Below are 18,200 nucleotides of genomic sequence, written 5' to 3'. Positions count from 1 at the left end.
CATGGGCTTTCAGCAGCCTTGCTGGTTGTAACCATTAAATATTTGTGCAAATTCCCCCAAAATAAGTAAGAAAATAAAAACACCAAGGCCATGCTAACCAAAAAAAGGAAGAAAGAGTACGTTTTTCTTGACTTTGAATCAGAGAAGCTTGTTCCATTCAAAAAATCATCTTGAATTATTCCGTCTTCACAAACGTTCTGCAGAACACCTTGAATAAAGCATATAGCTGTATTCTTCCTGTGTGAGTTTACAGTGCTTCTGAAAAAATTCTGGGGCATTTGGCAGTAAAAAAACAATTTTAGTTTTTCTCCACCCATAGTTTCTTTATCTGTTTGATTATAAGACAACCCTTTCAAAAGAAACTATACACAACTGCACTAACTCACTGATTACGCTAAGAAATTCCAACTGCTGGTTTCTATATACTGACTTTCCCCTTAGTTGACATAATTTTTACTTTCTATTTAAATGTTACTTGTCTTATCCTACACTTATTTCATTGCAAGACATCTCATCTTTATTGAAATGATGCAGCAAATAATTTATGAACAGATAACTAAATGTTCTGAGATAGTTGGAGTGTGTGTGCAAAAACACAGGTCATAAAGTACCTATGAAGGTCCTGTACCTAGAAATTCAAAGAACTGGCAGTTTCTAAAGAAAGTTCTTTCCTTCTCTCTGTTTCAGGGACCATAAATGTGAAGGTACCACGCCCCTAAACAATGGGCCTTTTTTTTCTGTGCTGGCTACTGCCTTACCATTATGTCTTAGTGGGCAGAGAGCTTGTATCATCACTCTAATCTCCCCCACCTATTAACTTACATGCCAGAGAGAGAAAAGTGCAGAGGAACTAATGCTTTGGGAGTTTGATACCTATGTAGTAGTTGGGAACCCATTAAGACTAAAGGGGGTGGGACCATATGAATTATTAGTCTAAAGATCTCAATTGTTAACTTAGCCCTTATGTGAGACCTCTTGGTACCTAGCAATCATTCCAGCACAATATAAATCTATTTGTCATTAAAGAAATCTCATTCCAAGGGGGAAAATCTCTCTTATTTATTCCAAAGCTGGTGGCAGGTACCAGAAACCTTCAATGACAGGATAGTCCGTGGGTATTTTTACTTTTATTATTTTCTTAAACCAGTTTCCAACAGCTGGTTGCCAGTTGCCCCTGACGTGGACTTAAAAGCAAACCTCCAGCAATGTGGCAGCCTGGATCAGGGAAGAAACGCAGCCCTCATAAATCACGACTGCACTGTTCTACAGCCTTAGCACAATGAAGTGCACGTGTATGGGCTCAGAGGACAAGCTGGGTCTGAGGAACTGAGCTCTTTCCCCATGGATAGAGGCCGGGCCTTGTTTAGATGGAGCTTTTGTTGTCTTCTGAGCTTCTATGCACTCACTGGTCGAGCCATGCATTCAAGACCACACACTTTTTTTTTAATTAAGAAAAAATTTTCATTCATTTTACACACCAATCAAAGATCCCCCTCTTCCCTCCTCCAGCCCCCAGACTCCCCCCACTCCCTCACCCCCTCAAGAAGGCAAGGCCTCCCATGGGGAGACACATCCAGTAGAGGCAAGTCTAAGCCCTTCCCCCTGCCTCAAGGCTTGGTGAGGCTTCCTGAACCACTATCCTGGTTTTTTGTTTTTTGGTTTTTTTTTTTTTTTTTAGATAGAGCCTAGTTCTGGATGTTTAAGTTTCAGGAAGGATGACCTCCCAAGTTTACAAAACAAAAGCATGCAAAGAGTTGTTCCTGGTCTGCTGTATCTCAGTTCACCAGAGTAAGCTAGACACATGGTACTAGCTCTAGCACAAACATCAAGGCACATGGTACCTGACACTAGAACAAAGGGAAAATCTCTACAGAAGAGTCAGGGAAGACAAGACTAACAGGGCAAGGGTGTAAGGTAAAAAAATGGGAAAAAAAGAGGCAAGCATTCTTCAAATTGCTGAATATCCACTCAGGGCAAAGGAATAACATAAGGGTACTGACTCATGACATTCATGTGGTATCATAAGCTATCTAAAATGAAGTCAATCCCAAAATCCAGAAAAAATAACACAAAGATATAGATTTCAGAAATGTAACTCCAATTTTTAATAAAAGTGGCTCCATTATAGTTAGGTGAAGACTCAATACTGGTTACACAGCCACGTGCTAGAACAGTGATTCTCAACCTCCAGGTCTTAACCCCATCAAATATCAGAGATTTACATTATGATTCATAACAGTAGCAAAATTACAGTTAGGAAGTATCAACAAAATAATTTTATGGTTGGGATCACCACAACACGAGGTGCTATATTAAAGGGTCACAGCATTAGAAAGACTGAGAACCACTCTGCTAGAAGATAATTAGACCTGCTTGATAAAAGTCCTTCACGAAAACCAGAAAAATGACCATCAATTACTACGCAGTTTTGTTGCTGTGATAAAATATTGACTAAAACCACTTGTTGGAAGACAGAATTGATTTGGCTTACATATCTCAGTTATGTCCATCATTGCAGGAAATCAGGACACGAGCTTAAGCAGGAGCAAAGGCTGAAGTCATGGAGGAACTCTGCCCAATGACTTGCTTCCCATGGCTTGCTCAGCTCCCTTTCTCCTAGACAAGGGTCATCTGCCCATGGATGGGTCCACCACAGTAGGTTGGGCCCTCCCACCTCAATCATTACTCAAGAAAATGCCCACAGACATGACCACAGGCCACGTTGATGGAGGCAATTCCTTAACTGAGGTTTCCTTTACCCGGATATGCCTAGATTTGTCTGCAGTTCACAAAACTTAACTGACAGACATAAGATATTAAAAACATAAGATAATCTTATTCATAAATGTATGAAAATTTAAATATTTTACACAATTAAACTCAATTATATATTCCTTTGATAATATGGCATAAGTTTATTCCAGAAATGCAAAGATGCCTTGACATTGGAAAGTAAGCAGTGTAACTCACAAAATTAATTAAAGGGAAAAAGCATGATCATAATATGTATAAGAAAAAATTTATAAAATTTAATATTCAGTGAGAATAAAAGTTCATTAAGAAGTAGAAGTGAAATTTAGTAATGTGTATGACCAAGTAAAAAATAAAAATAAATAAATATTTTTCATGGCAAAAGTTTCAAAGATTTTCTACTAAAAACAATGACAGGAGGCTGTCTACTCCTGTTATTCCTATGCACCAATCCTAGCCAGTATTATATGGTAAGAGAAATATATACATTATATATATGCAGAATTTCTATCTGATGGGAATGAGGAACCCTGCAAATCCCTCCTTAAATGAACAATATAACAGCGGCCAAAATATTTATTAATGACTCTTAAAACCAAAGGCAATAAACAAAGTGCAAGGTGTTTATTTTTGCAATGCCATTAGACTTTGAGTAAGAACAATGGGAGTTCAAGACTTACTTGTATCTATACTCACCTCTTCTCTGTCTCATTGGCAAGATGTATCACCACAGCTGGATTGGCTATAAACTCATAGCTTTTATTTTTTCTCAATTCACAGCTTTTTTTCTTTTCCAGAAAGACCTTTTTTTAAAAGTAAAAGTTATAAACCAGTAGGAGATGAATAGGAGATGGACAGAGACAGCTTATGTCCCTGCTAGTGCTAAGCAGCAGATCCAGTCCTTTTAGAATGAGTGGGAGCACAGGCATTGAGGTAGACACTTAGCAGAGAGACTTTTGAAATGAGTAAGTAAATGGGTGAGGATCATGTTAAAGCACTCTGTTTGACTGGTAGGTTGTTCATAAAGGGAGATGGAAGAGTTTCTGGAAGAAAACAGAAGCTGTGGAAGACTTAAAAGGTGCTCAAATTTTGTTCTCAACAACTTACACCACACAGATCTACTAAGAGAAAGTAGATATCTTATTGGCAGTAAATCTTTGAACTAAATCTCACTGGTTGACTATTCATTAAATTCTTTAGTCACAAGAATAATCCATGGGAAGCAAGACTAAGATATTAAAATAACAAGAACATAGGCACCTTCCAGTGGTTACATCACTGAAGAAAATGTCATTCTTTCCCTTATCAACTGTTATCTCTGTATAAATCTTCAAGAAGGGGTAGGGTCCCCTGAGTGGGGTAGGGTCTGCAATAGGGTATTAATAGGCCCAGTCTTGTGCAGGTAATCACAGCTTGTGTGAGTTCATGAGTCTAGTAGATATGTCATGTCTAGAAGTCAATATTTCATGTCACTGCCCTCTGTCCCAATTCTTGCATTCTTTCATCCCCTTCTCTTGTGATGTTCCCTGAGCATTGGGATAGAGAAAGTCATGTAGACATACCCGGGATGGTTGGATATGCAACATCATTATTCTCTCTACTTTGACCACTTATGCATCTTTAGAGTCATTGCTAACCATTGTAAAAGAAGTTTCTCTGACCAAAGCTGATGGCTGCACTGATCCATAGGCATGAAAATACAGTTTTTCTTAAGGCAACTTGACAGGTACACCATGTCCATTTACCAAACAAATAATAGTAGTGTCCACGCTAGGAACTATTACCTCTCCAGCCAGGGGCTTTTCAACTGGATTTACAGTACCAAATGAGACACTCCTGGGAAGCAAACATTAAATCCAATCAGAAAGTGGTTAGTTATCCCCTTGACAAACTTGCCACTGATGCATTGTGTGCTGGTCTTGCTTGGACAGTGAGTATTGCTGAATGCATGGCCAACAGCTGAGTAAGATTGCTGATAGCAATTCTCCCCTATCAGTCTACCTACTGCCTTCTGGCACTATGAGGGAGAGCCAACAGGAAAGAAACTTCTAGCCCAGTTCCAGTGATTTTTTTTTATGTCCTCTGACTAAAGCATGTGTTGTCATAAGAAATAGGGTTTTGCCAACTAGTTCTCTGAGCAGTTTAAGTGCAGTAGCAATTGCATGTATTGTTTTGGGAGTCCTTGTGGGCCAACAACTCATAAAAAGTAAGTCCACCCCTGGTGCTAAGATTTTTATTTACTAACATATGAATTCTGGGAGTAGCTTTATCCACCCAAACAGGAACCTGATTCAAACCCTTTGTCTTTAATTTTTTTAATTAGCTTATCTACTAAGTATAAGTTTTCTTTACAGCTTTTTTCATACATGTTAATTTTTGTTGAGTCTATTCCATTTGCTATTCTCCCTCATCTTCCTTACATTCCCTCCAGGCTTAAACCCTACGCCACAGTGTTTCCCCTGACACTTTTGCATTACACATATTTTACTACTGCCCCCCAATATACATTTTAAAAATCTTCAATGAAACTCATCGGATCTCACCCACAGCTACACAAAAGGCATGAAAATAGAAAGGGAACTAGTTTGGTAGAGTAAAAGGAGTGGGAGGGAGACAAGAGAGTTAACAGGGTAGATATGATCAATATACATATGTATTTTATGGCTGTATTAATGTCATAATGAATCTATTTTATATATGAATATATGCTGATAAAAATCATTTCAAAAATGAAAACAAGAATTGAAGAGAAAGCAGAACCATTAGAACTCTCCCACACTTTTGTGGAAATACCAACTGTTATAACCACTTTAGAAAGTGTTATGAGTGTATACTAGAATTGGACATATGCATAATTTCTCACTCTCCTGATTGTACTTTTTTGCATGGAATCTAATATATATATATTAGATTAGATAATATATATAATATATATATATTAAAAATCTATGCTGCAGTGCTCAAACTACTGACATGCTCGTCAGCAGGAGAGTGAGTAAAGTGTTAGCCAGAGGATGGCTGATCTGATGATCTAGGTAGCACTGCAGATGAATCTACAGACCCAACAACATGTTGAGAAAAGAGGTAATGCAGAAATAAGTGCATACTACTTCATTTACATAAATCAACTAAAAATTAAACTTCTGTGAGAAGTCAACACTGGCAGTGGGGAAATGGGGACTTTCAGAAGGGCTCACAAAATAACTCCCTGGATGCTGCTAACACTGTGTTTTGATATGGGTTCCATATGTTTCCTTACTGTGAAAATTCATCACACTTCATGATGTATATTTTTTAGAGACTTATACTTAAGTGAAGAGTGTAAAATTAAAAATTATAAGAAAAAAATCCTCAGTAGCTTCAGCACCACACACTGTAGATGTGACAACCTCTGTAGATCAGGCAAATTTTATGACTATAAGTGTTAGTTTTTTAGCTGCGTTGTGTTCTTACCCAGCAAGGAAATGCCACGAAACACGACAGAATCCGCTAACAAAGAGTTTTATTAAAGGTAAAGGGACAGAGAGTGAACAGGCCTGCGGGAAACACGTGTGTGGAGAAGGGGAAGCCAGGAGCATGGCGCCTGATTTTAAATGCTGGGCGTGGACAGATCAGCGTCACTACTACACGCAAGCGCGTAGGTCACATGGCCACGTTGCGCGCTTACGTGGCCAGTGAAACATCACGCATCTCAGTCGCGCGAGATGCCCTGACCCGGAAATGGCTATCCTGACCTGGGCCTGGCTAGACGGAAGTGTCCGCCAGGCATATGCGAACACGCCTGACCGTGGGGGCGTGTTGTAAATCTTTCAATAAGCCATCCTCACAACAAAAATTATAATGAAAATAAAAACAGGAAAACAATCAGAACCAAGCGCTACAATATGCTTACTTTTGATAAAAAATTATGAAATACAAATAGATTAAAATGGCACACCGAAAATATTTTTTCTTTGTTTTTGTTTTATGGAGTTGTTGATGAAACTTGACGCTTCAGCCCTGCTAGGCAAATGCTCCACCACTGAGCTATGGCCTCAGATCTTTCATTTTGTTTTTGTTTTTGTGACAAGGTCTTGCTAGGTTAGTTATGTTAGACTTAAACTCATTCTGTATCTGAGGCAATGGATCGCCTGGAACTGGAGTTAATTGCAGTTGTAGGCTGCCTGATGTAGATGACGGAACCAAACTCTTAATTCTCTGGAAAATCATCCAGTGTTCTTGAATGCTGAGTCACCCCTTCAGCCTCAGGTGACCTTTTATTAAAGGAAAATGTGCTAATCCTATTCAAATGTGTTCAAATAATTGAAGAGGAAGAAGAAAGATTTTCAAATTCATTGTATGAGCCCAGGATTACTCAAAACCAAGTCCATCACAAGTAAGAACAAAGAATAAATCCCCAGGAGCACAGATACAAACATGCCTCCTAAAATATTAAGTTAAATACAACAATATATAACAATAATCACATAATTATATATATATATAATTATATAACAACCAAGTGTAATTACCTCTAGTATGAAAGATATTGGTATATATTTGAAAATCAATGTAGATTACCATATTAATAAGGAGCAGGAGACACATGATCATCTTAATAGACAGAGGAAGCATTTGACAAAATCCAGTCTTCATTCATGATAGAAGCTCTCAACACAGGAAGGTATCAGCCCAGATCAGGGGGAAAAAATGAAGAAACCTCCCTTTTAGCATCATACTTAACAGTAAATATGTGGAATGTTTTTCATCTAAAACCACTTATTTAGGAAACAGAATTCCAGAAATAAAATACAGTACACCTGAGGATGGCATGGTGGGAACAACTTGCTGTACTTTGGGAATGGCTATAAGGCCAGCACAGACAATGAATAAAGAGTAGTCAAATTCAGAACATTAACTAGAGACTAGGTGATGCAGAATCTTGGAGGTTTTCGGTTTTTTCTTTGAATGAATTGTTACTTATACACATGTATATATGTGTGTATATATTACATATTCCTAAATACATAAACACAATCTACTTAGTCCATATAATGTCACTTCTATGTACATGATCTTAGGGTTGACCACTTGGTATTGGATTATTAATTGGGTAACTTTCCCCTGGGGAAGATCAGTTTTTCCTCTCACATTGTTTTCCAGTTGCCCATATTTCTTTATCTAGGATTGAAGCCCCCTCCTATGTTAGCATTTACATTGGTGCTGTTGCTGTTCAGGTCTTGTTTGGGTAATCACGTTAGTTGTGGAATATTATTTTAACTAGGCAAAGATGTGTTACATTTGTTTATGCTGCAGAATATTACTTGAACTGTGTGAAGGTGTGTTACCTTTTTATGCTGCATTTGTTTAATGATGTAAGGATGTATGTTTAATTGTGTAAAGATGTGTTGCATTTGTTTCACCTTGCCTGCCTAAGGCATCTGATTGGACTAATAAGAGCTGAACGGCCAATAGCTAGGCAGAGAAAGGATAGGCAGGGCTGGCATACAGAGATAATAAATAGGAGGAGAAATCTAGGCTTGAAAAGAATGAGAGGAAGAAGAAGAGAGAAGAGAAGGAGGGAGATGCTTGAGACAAGAAGCCAGGCAGCCACCAGCCAGCAGACATGAGAAGCACTGAAAGTAAGATGTACGGAAGGAAAGAAAAGTAAGGTAGAAAAAGAGAAACAGTTAATTTAAGTTAATAGACCTGGCAGAAATGAGCCTAAGGTAGGCTGAGCATTCATAATTAATAATAAGTTTCCATGTCATGATCTGGGAGCTAGTTGGTGGCCCTAAAGGAAAAGCCTGGCACACATGTTAGTGAGACTATGTGGTTGCAACTCATGAAATCTCACGGTACACTGTTTTTTCCCTCTGACTCTTAAATTCTTTCTACCCACTTAGGTACAGGAATTGTATTATCAGTTGGGACTAGATACCATGTAATCTCTTATTCTCTGTATTTCAGTTAGTTGTGTTTTTCTGTAATTGTCTTCATCTGATATAAAGAGAAGTTTATACTATACCTTATGTGTAGCTATAAAGACAAATAGTGAGAATATAGTTAGAGATTATGCTGGTTTTAGTAAAGTGACAGTGGTCTCCAAGATTAGTGACTGGGAAATCAAATGAGGGAAAAATAATTACTGGATGTTGGAAAGTGAAGCTTCACAAAGAAAATAGGTTTAAATGGAAAATGTGGATAAATGGAAGGACGTGGGGTAGTGATATGACTAAGTGGTAATTATGAAATGGTTAAAGAGTCTGGGAACCATAGTGCTAGAGTGATGGTTTTGTGTATGGCCAGGTGGAAAATTAGGCTACAATGTTGAGTATTAAATAGGCAAGTATTTCCTGTGCTTCAAAATGGGTAGAACTGAAGGATGTTGAGATTGAGTAGCCCTCTGTGTGTATGTATGCTGTTGATTCAGTTGTGTGTGTGTGTGTATATTTACATATTTAATCAAACAATAAGAAATATATACTTGCTTATCAATTCATTCTTTTATGCTGTTCTTTCTAAAGTAAAGAAAAGAAAGTCTTTAATTTCATTCTGCATAAAGTTTTGGTCAGCCTATTTTGTATCATTTCAGAGTTATTATTTCATAAGTAAATATTCATTTACATCAGCTGTGGAGTTATTAACCATTTCCCATGTAGCAGGGTATAGGCATGTGTGTAGCTGCGATCTACTATATTCACAATTGAGGTGAAACATAATCGGCCACTCCTCAGTGTTTTTTGTTTGTTCTGCATTCTGGAATATGAACTCTTCGTCTATTTGCTTATTTTTCAGATAGTTAAATTTTTCTTCCAGTGCTTTTTATGAATTGGAGCCATTAATGAGAGTAAAATCAACACAACCTGACTATATACATTCTGTCTAATAGAGCTCTTTCCATCCAGAGGGCAAGATGAAAAAAGAGGAATTTGGCTTATTCTGTGGTCTGCCGGTTAGGAAATGAAGGTTTTGTTGACATAGGAAAGGGAGGGAAGCCCCAAGCCAAGGCCTCCCTAAGGGAAATATCTTGTTGCTTCCCGGTGTCTGACTTTCTGTAGCCACCAAGTTATCAACACAAGGGCTGTTGTTCATATCTGTTGGCCCATGTGAGCCTGGGGTGTGTATGATGTAGGAGAAGGCTAGAGACGACCAGCGGTGGGGGGTGGGCTCTGAGTTCTCTGAATGCTGATGCAGCTAAGTGCTCCTCAGAGTCTCACCTACCTCATTATATCCAGGTTAAAAAAAAAAAAAACAAAAAACAAACCTGTGTCCACAGTCCAGTCCCCAGCTCTATAATAAACTTATTTCTGCTGTTCCAACAACCAGATGGGGATGAAGAAGCTGCTATAGTAACTACAGGCTGTGACAGAATCAGCATCAAAGCCACCTCAAGTAGCCAAGAGAGAGAAACAGAAGTAACACTCTTCACACTCCACTCACTCCTTTCCTTCCCTTCTCCTTCTCCTGTACACACACACACACACACACACACACACACACACACACACACACTCACACTCACACTCACATTCTATCGGTTGGTTCTGTCTCAGTGATTCAGCTAATACAAAACAATCTTGACTCTGAGAGCTGACCTCTGTGCTATTTTAGAAGATGATGAATAGTGGGTAGGGAAGGGGAGACAGAATATATACTCCCAGGAGCTTGTTTGTTATGAACTTTGAGGGTAGTAGCAGCAAGGACACAGCAAACGCAAGAGACATTTCATCATGGGGAGCAAAACTTCAGGTATTATGGAATGCATATTGCTTTTCTGACCTTCAGTCTATTCCTCAAAAACAAAATAACAGAACATGAATTGTGTTGATAGTGGGAGCCCACAGTTCAGGCATCATGGCACACTTGGCAGCCTCTCTAGGGTTGATCTCACCTTCTTGCTGTCTTGTATAGATGTACACATAAACATGCCTTCAAAATAAGTACATTTAATGCATAAAATCCAAATTCATACAACCAATATGTTCAATGCTTGTGCTGACTACAGAAGTGTTTTTTGTTTTCCTTAGCAAATTGATTAATGCATTGGAACCATCAATCAACTTGCAAGGTTCTGATTTGCACATATTTCAAGGATACATGAGCTATACACAGTGAGGCAAAACTGCAGATATGTTTTCCAAATGTGAGTAAATCTAATTTTGATTAGCTGAATCAGATACTAAATTTCCTTGGAGAGTTGGTTATTTGAAAGGGCCCCAAGGTGAATTCTTTGGCAAAACACAAACTCTTTCTGAATGGAGAGAAATTTGTAAGAAATTTGATGACAACTTCTTCTGGCCAGAAAGAAGTGCTTGTCAGCTATTTCCAAAGTGGAGCAGAGGCAAAATTCAGAGAAAATCTCAGGGAGGGTAAAGGAAAGAGCAAGCTATGAGAGGGAATGGGCAGGCCTTCAAACAAGTCTGTATGGATTTTCATAGCTGGCTAGAAAAACATGTGTGTTCTCCAGACACACAAACATACATGCACATATTTTTTATTTGGAAGATTTTGACATTGACTTTTCCTCATGTGTTTATTTGCTTTATTTTAGGAATTTAAAATGCAATATTGACTAAATCTTGAGATAAATTTGCATATGAAGGCAGAGTAAACGATGCTTGAAACCTTGGGATGAAATGAGGGTGCCTGGCGGGATGGGGGATGTGAAGATTGAGATCAAAGGAAGAAAAGAAAGCAGAAACAATGAGAACTAAGGACAGCAAAGGAAAAGCCAATGAGAAGGAGGCAGGAAGAAAAGCAGGAATGCATATCTCAGGGAGGAACTGAAAAATGACCTTCAAGAAAAGAGTGGTTAACTAGGCTAACTGCCATGCTTAGGTCACCTTAGATCAATTCTAAGAGGTGCCCTGTATACTTAGCAACAATGGGGCTACCCAGGGACCAAGGACAGAGCAGTTTCACTGTGGCAGGGGATAGACTTGGAAATAATTGACATGTGTCTCAGTCTTCATCTATCCCAGAGTCTATTGATAACCAACTAGTTAGCTGCACATTTGCAGGCTCTTTTGGAGAGTATATGTGCACATGTGGAATATCTGTATGCATGTATATAGTGTGTATGTATTATAATAGTATATTTCTATTTAAGAGAAAAGCAATATTCCCAGAGACACATGATATGGTAGTGGCAAACATGTTCTACCATAAATGCATATTCATGACTTAATGGTACATACCAACATACCAATCTCCATAGAGATATTAGCGAGCTAAAATTTAAACTTCTCTCAGAAAATATCCAAATCTCATGTTATTCTGCGTACTGGTAACACCATCACGTTTGGACGCTAGTTTTAGACAATATTGAGTTCTAATCTCTTCCACAGTCTCTATGTCCTTGGCATTTAGGAGCTCCAAAGCCTATATTAGCTTTCCATTGGCAGGCCAGTCATGTATCATTTACTCAATCAACAAATATTTATTGAAAGAAATTGTTATTTCAGTGCTCTTCCATGTAACAAGGACAGGTAAATCACATATCCAGGTAAACTGGTGCATGAAATGAACTAACTTCACATTCATCAGACTTAAACCTATACTGCATAATGGGTACAAAAAAAGTCTTAGGAAAATGGCAGCAACAAAAACAATTGCATCTGAGGCAGACTAGAGCTGTTGATTACAAAGATTTCAAGCAGGAATACTAAGGTACCTGTGGCTTCCCCTCTCTCACTACTGTCATTTATCCTATCGCTCAAATTTTTAAGTACAGCTCTATTTTGAAGCTATGTCCAGGCCTTCATCATCCCACCAAGTCCAATATCTAGACAGCAAATACAAAATTCACTCTATAAACGTCTGTGTCATGCCCTGTCTGGTGGGCGTCAGTATGTAGGAGTAGATTCAAATCCCCCTCTGACAGTAAACGCCACGGACTGCTTACAAGCTTGGAATGCACGATGCTTCTGACAGATGGGCAGCGACAGTGTGACTGTGGCCTTGCACTCTTGCCACGACAGTCTCTAGGAAGCACCTCTGAGAGTGCACATGTCCCATTTAACTCTGCAAGTGTATCTCCGTTAATACAAACAGGACGACAAGCAAAGGTGACACAAAGCTGCCCTTTATGGCGTGGGACGTGGGGGAAGTTGATTGACTGGTACTTCCTGATCTATAAATCATCAATTTCCTACCTCTCATGTGTTTCCCATAAAATATTGGCTGTGGGGTTTTGCTATAAAAGAACATCTCATTTTTACAATGACCTTGTAAATAATAATTAATATAGAACAATGAAAGAAAATCCACACTGTAAATCATATGAAATCAGGGCACATATTTAACTGCTTTGGCACACATGCATGTGCCTGTAGGCCTTAATAATCACTTCATTAAGGCTTTTCATCTTAGAATATTCATTTGCATTGCTTTTCCAGTAAAGTAGTTATGAATTCATGAAGTGTTCTTCCTTCCCAATTGTCTCTTCTTAAGCACTACTCATAATAATTCTAATAAAATAAAAATGATTAGATGTGCAGCACATTTTCAAGTCATAAAATCTCACAATCTTTGTATCATTTGATTGCCGTAACTCTTCATATTTAAAACACTAGAAGAACAGGATTCAAATAGGGTGACTTTCCCAAGATCATCTGCAAACAAGAATAGACGAGACTGCAGGAGCTACGGATTGTGCTCCTTTTCTATGACATCATTACCGTGTTTGGGTGCATTCTTGTCACGGGCCAAAATGCCATTGAGTAGTATTGGCACCTCTGAGATGATTGTTAGAACTACAGAATCTCAGGTCCTAGTCTATGGTAAGAATCAATGTTTATATAACAAGATCATAATTCATAGAGACATTAGTACTTGAGAGAGGATGAAATTGATTATTTCATCTAACTCTTTTATTTGGCACTTCTTTATTAGGCAGCTCTAGAATATCCAATTTAATTTTGATATTTTACTAAAACTTTGAGGCACCAGACTATGACTGTCTACCTGCTGCATGATTTTTATTTTTTAATATTTTAATTATTTATTAATTTCTATTTTATGTGTATGGGAGAGTGTTTTTATGTATGTATATGCACCACGTGCATGCATGGTGCCTGTGGAGGTCAGAAGAGGGCATTGGACTCCCTAGAACTGGAGTTAAAAGTGGTTGTGAACCTCCATGTAGGTGCTGAAATTTGAACATGGGTAATATGCAAGAGTAGTAAGTGCTGTTAAGCACTGAACCATCACTCCAGGCTCCACTCCCAGTGGTTGTTTTTTACTGGTGTCAGTTAAACAGCTAATTTATTTTGAAAAGCATTTTTTTTAAATTTTCCAATGCATCTAGATAATCAAAATCTCCTGCCACCATCCTTGATTTCCGGTTCAGGTTCACTTCAACTACTACACAAAAGACCATTGGACAGAGAATATAAGCCTTTGGAACTCAACCCTGCTTTGTTATAAAGTGAAGTGTGTACAAATAATAAAACTAGCAAGTGAATGGATAGATTTGGGGTGTTAGAGGGTTATGCTAGACTCTGGCACTATCTCCAACCCATTCAGTTTAGCTAATCTTCTAATTGCTTTCTTTAAAAAAGCCACCTGAATGAATTTCCCCTTGATTTCTGCATTTAGGACACAGATAAACGATCCATTAATTGCTGCAGTTGCTGATAATTGCTGCTAATCATCTAAATAATGATTCCATTGGGGGAGGGACTTTGAACAGAGTAATTAAATGAGATAGAACTGATAAATTTATAAGCTTATTAGAACTGATAAATATTAAGGAGGCATTAAACTAGAAACAGAGGTAGAATTTGGAAGTTGGATTAAAAGTAGGATCAGAATTGTGAGTCTAATTACCTCAAAGGGTATAATTGATGAAGCTACCAAGTTTATTGTTCTTTGCCAATAGCTAGATTTTTCTAAAATGTACTGGATGTCTTTCAAGTCTATCTTTTGTACATAGCTAAAGCATTTTGTTTTTTAATCCAGACATCTGCCTTTTCAAAACTCATGATTAAATGTAGTTTTATAATGATGTCTTTCTCCCTTTGTGCTGATGTAGTCTTATGCTTATTTTTTATCATTCCATAATGCATAGGATACCTTTGCTTTACTCAGTTAGATTGCATCTGTCTGACAACAGAGACTTACAGTTTAGACAATAGAGTCATTCAGGAGGTCTAGAGGGTCACACGAATTATCAGATACCACCAGCTGACCCCAATCTAGCAACAAGATGGTCTGAGTTTCCAACGTACTATTCAATGACCTCCTCTGTTGCAACACACAGACATAGCTATGCTGTTTCTATGGAAGGCTTTCATTCAGGATAGTCTGCCCTAGCAGGCTGACATTCCCCATCTTAATGAGCCATTAACTGTGGGTCTCCACATTAAGAACTATATGAAAACCCATTTTTCTTCACACCTCTGAAATTATTAAATCAAGGCTTCAAGATTTATTGCCAACAATATACAGTGTTTCTATTGTGGTGGCTGTTATTCCGCATTGATGGAGACGTTAAACATCTCTAAGCAGCTTTTGTTGGCCACATAATAAAATGTTTCAGGGCTAGTATAAGTTGCTGTTTGTAATAAACATTGAATACATACAAAAAAAACCATAAAACACATGACATTCAAGCTGTTTTGTGAGGCCTAAAATGAGATATTTCTCTCTGCTGATAACTTTCTGATAGACTCAGAGAAAAAAAATCATGAAATGGAAAGATTACTTGAATTATCCAGTGTTGTGCTTGTATTATGCTGGCTTCCAAAATGTTTATTGACTCATAAGCCAAAATGCTGGATGAACAGGAAAATGAAGGTATACAAAGATTTCTATTGCACGGGTAGATACAAATGATTCTAATATTTAAGATTTACCTCTGGCTATAGTTTTTTTTTTTTTTTTGAGAATAAAAGCAAAGATTAAAAACACATCCATTTCATGGACACTTAGTGTTTCCCCACACAAACCTTCCAAGCAACTTGGGTGTTTATTTATTCAAAGGAATCAGTCTTGTTTCCAATTATCAAAGAATTGAACATTTTGCTTTCTTTAGTTTCCATTGCCTCAACTCCTGCCTCATCTGAAGAGTTTCTGTCTGTAGCTGATGCTCCCTTTGGCAGGCAAAGAGCATGCTTGGCACTCACAGGTCACAGCTATCTAACTCACCTAAGTTCAGATACTTTCCCCCAAGCACAGTACTTTTGTAAGATGGTTGGGAGAAAGCTGCTAGCCACAGTCACAGGCTAGGTCCTCATCAGCTTTTCTTTATTAAAAACCCAGCATCAGTTGCCTGTCCCTTTCTCCTATGGACTTAGGTTATAGGTCCTTGACATACCGTTTCCTCCAATGATCCTCAGTTTGTCCTAATGGTAACATTGAAACTCAAATGAGTTTCTTTTCTTCTTCCAGGAAGATTTGAGTTCATGTACTCCCTTCCTAAGACTGAGCACTGTGTACTTGGCAATACTGTGAAAGGCTAAGGCTTAGGGAACTAAAGGATCATTTAAAATCATATTCCATGATAGCAAGTGTTTGGTAGACTTAGGTCCATTCATTTACACAACAGATATTGGTGAAAGCCTAAAATGTTCCTTGGCATCCCTTGAGCATCCTGGGAAACAACAGTGAAGAAATCTGGCCAACTTCCACTGATCACAGGGCTTACATTCTAGTGGAAAAGATACTTAAAGGCCAGAGGTAGAAATGAAAATAAAGCAATGAGGCAGAGGCGGGGGAGGCTGTTTTAAAGAGAGTGGCCACACAAGTGACAGCTTAACATTGAATGAAGGAAGTAAGCATGGACTCTGAGGGGAAAAGAGGATATAAAAACAGCACACTGTACAGTCAGCCGCTAGAGCAGGACTAGCAAGCATAGGGATCAGCAAGGAGGCAAGTGCATTGGGAGAGGAATTGGCTAAGGCAGATTGGGAAGCTAAGGTGAGAAAGAAAGCAGAATGTAAAGGAAATGTAGTCTCGAAGACAATGGTATGAACTCTGGGTTGAGCTCTAGAAGGCTGGCAGGTCTTTGCCAGGTTCCAAGAGAAAACTGACTTTATCTCATTTGCTTTGCCAGAATAACGGATTGAGATATGTAAGCCTGAGTGTGACATTTGGGTAGAGGATGTGCCAAATATAAATTTGGTAAGAAGAGATACTACACCTGATCATAGCCAAAAGGCTGAGGAGTGATAGAGTCGGGGGCTCAGGATACTGAGGTAGAAATAAGGACATCAGAAGAGCTGGTTGAAAAGTAAAGAATTATTGTTGACATTGGATTGAACACGGTGGAGGGTACTGTGGATGACAAGATCAAGTCTGTTGGGATGGTAAAAACAAAAGCTTTCTGAGTGGCCTACTGCCAATCTCTTTCACTGACCGTTACTGATGTTTAAGTAGAGTCCATTCACATCACATGACTTTTTGAAACATGGGTTAATTACTATATGCCAATTAATATGCTTCTCACTTACAATTCTGATGCAGTAAATCAATCTAGCATTGTCTCTTTTATACAGCAGCAGTTAGGAAATAGACGAAAGGTGATCAAATTACAACCCAATACCCAACTCATTAAATGGATTTACATAGGGTAGCATTTTCACGATTGCGAAACAGTGTCTTGCTTTGTGATCCTTGGTTCTTATTTTATCCCATTCACATAAAAGTTGTATGGGTGGGTGTGGTTATTTTCATGTTTGATACCAGAAGAGAAAGGAAAAAGAGTGATTCTATAGTGCTATAGAAGGACCATTACAGATCTAGGGTAAAATGTTATATCACCCAACAACACAAGAGTCTAATAAACTAAGCAAAGATAGACTTGAGTGACCATACCATAACTCATTCAAATAAACACCCTGATAGATTTATCTGAACGCTTCGTGTGTGTGTGTGTGTGTGTGTGTGTGTGTGTGTGTGTGTGTGTACAATTTAATAAGTGCAGCTGTGTTTATTCAACTACATAACATTCCAGATATACACATGTGGAGCATGTGTGACTGGGGAACATTCATTCTTGGAAAGAGCATAAATACAGACCCTGAAAAGCAGTTCACACTAGCCTCTATAAACATAAATGCAGAGAGATGCTCAGTAACTTTACAATTAGAAATCTCTATTTTGAAAATAAAAGCTATTGATTAAACTGAATAACTAGCTATAGTCTGTGTAAGGTACTTCTAATGAGTTACAAAAACAATTAGAAGAATTTAAAACAGATGCATGTGAAAAAAATGGCAAGTAGATGGTGTGGAAAAGAGCAAATTGAGCAATAGCCTACCATGGTCACACAAATGTTCACACTGGAGAAGATAACACTACACATTTTCCAACAAGAAACTAAAGGGCCACCTGTGGCATGAGATAGAGGAAGTCCTGAGCAGAAGACTGAGCAGTATAAGGTCGCAAAGCAGCATCCTGCCTGCAAAGAACCGATAAGGACACCTTTGCAGGGGAGGAGGAGAGGTGACTGTAAGGAGATGAGG

At 38.3% G+C, this 18,200-nt stretch overlaps 1 non-coding gene across 1 annotated transcript; it reads right to left on the bottom strand.

The window, feature by feature from the left end:
• Window positions 1-16,715: 16,715 nt before the first annotated feature.
• LOC131913982 (U2 spliceosomal RNA) lies at window positions 16,716-16,906 on the bottom strand. Its single transcript, XR_009380045.1, has one exon. It is a non-coding gene; the product is annotated as a U2 spliceosomal RNA (small nuclear RNA).
• Between the last annotated feature and the right edge of the window lie 1,294 nt (window positions 16,907-18,200).

Source organism: Peromyscus eremicus, chromosome 6 (assembly GCF_949786415.1).
Source record: "Peromyscus eremicus chromosome 6, PerEre_H2_v1, whole genome shotgun sequence".
NCBI classification, from domain to species: Eukaryota; Metazoa; Chordata; class Mammalia; order Rodentia; family Cricetidae; genus Peromyscus; species Peromyscus eremicus.
Note: the sequence above shows the minus strand (reverse complement) of the source record. Positions and strands in the feature narration are given on the sequence as shown.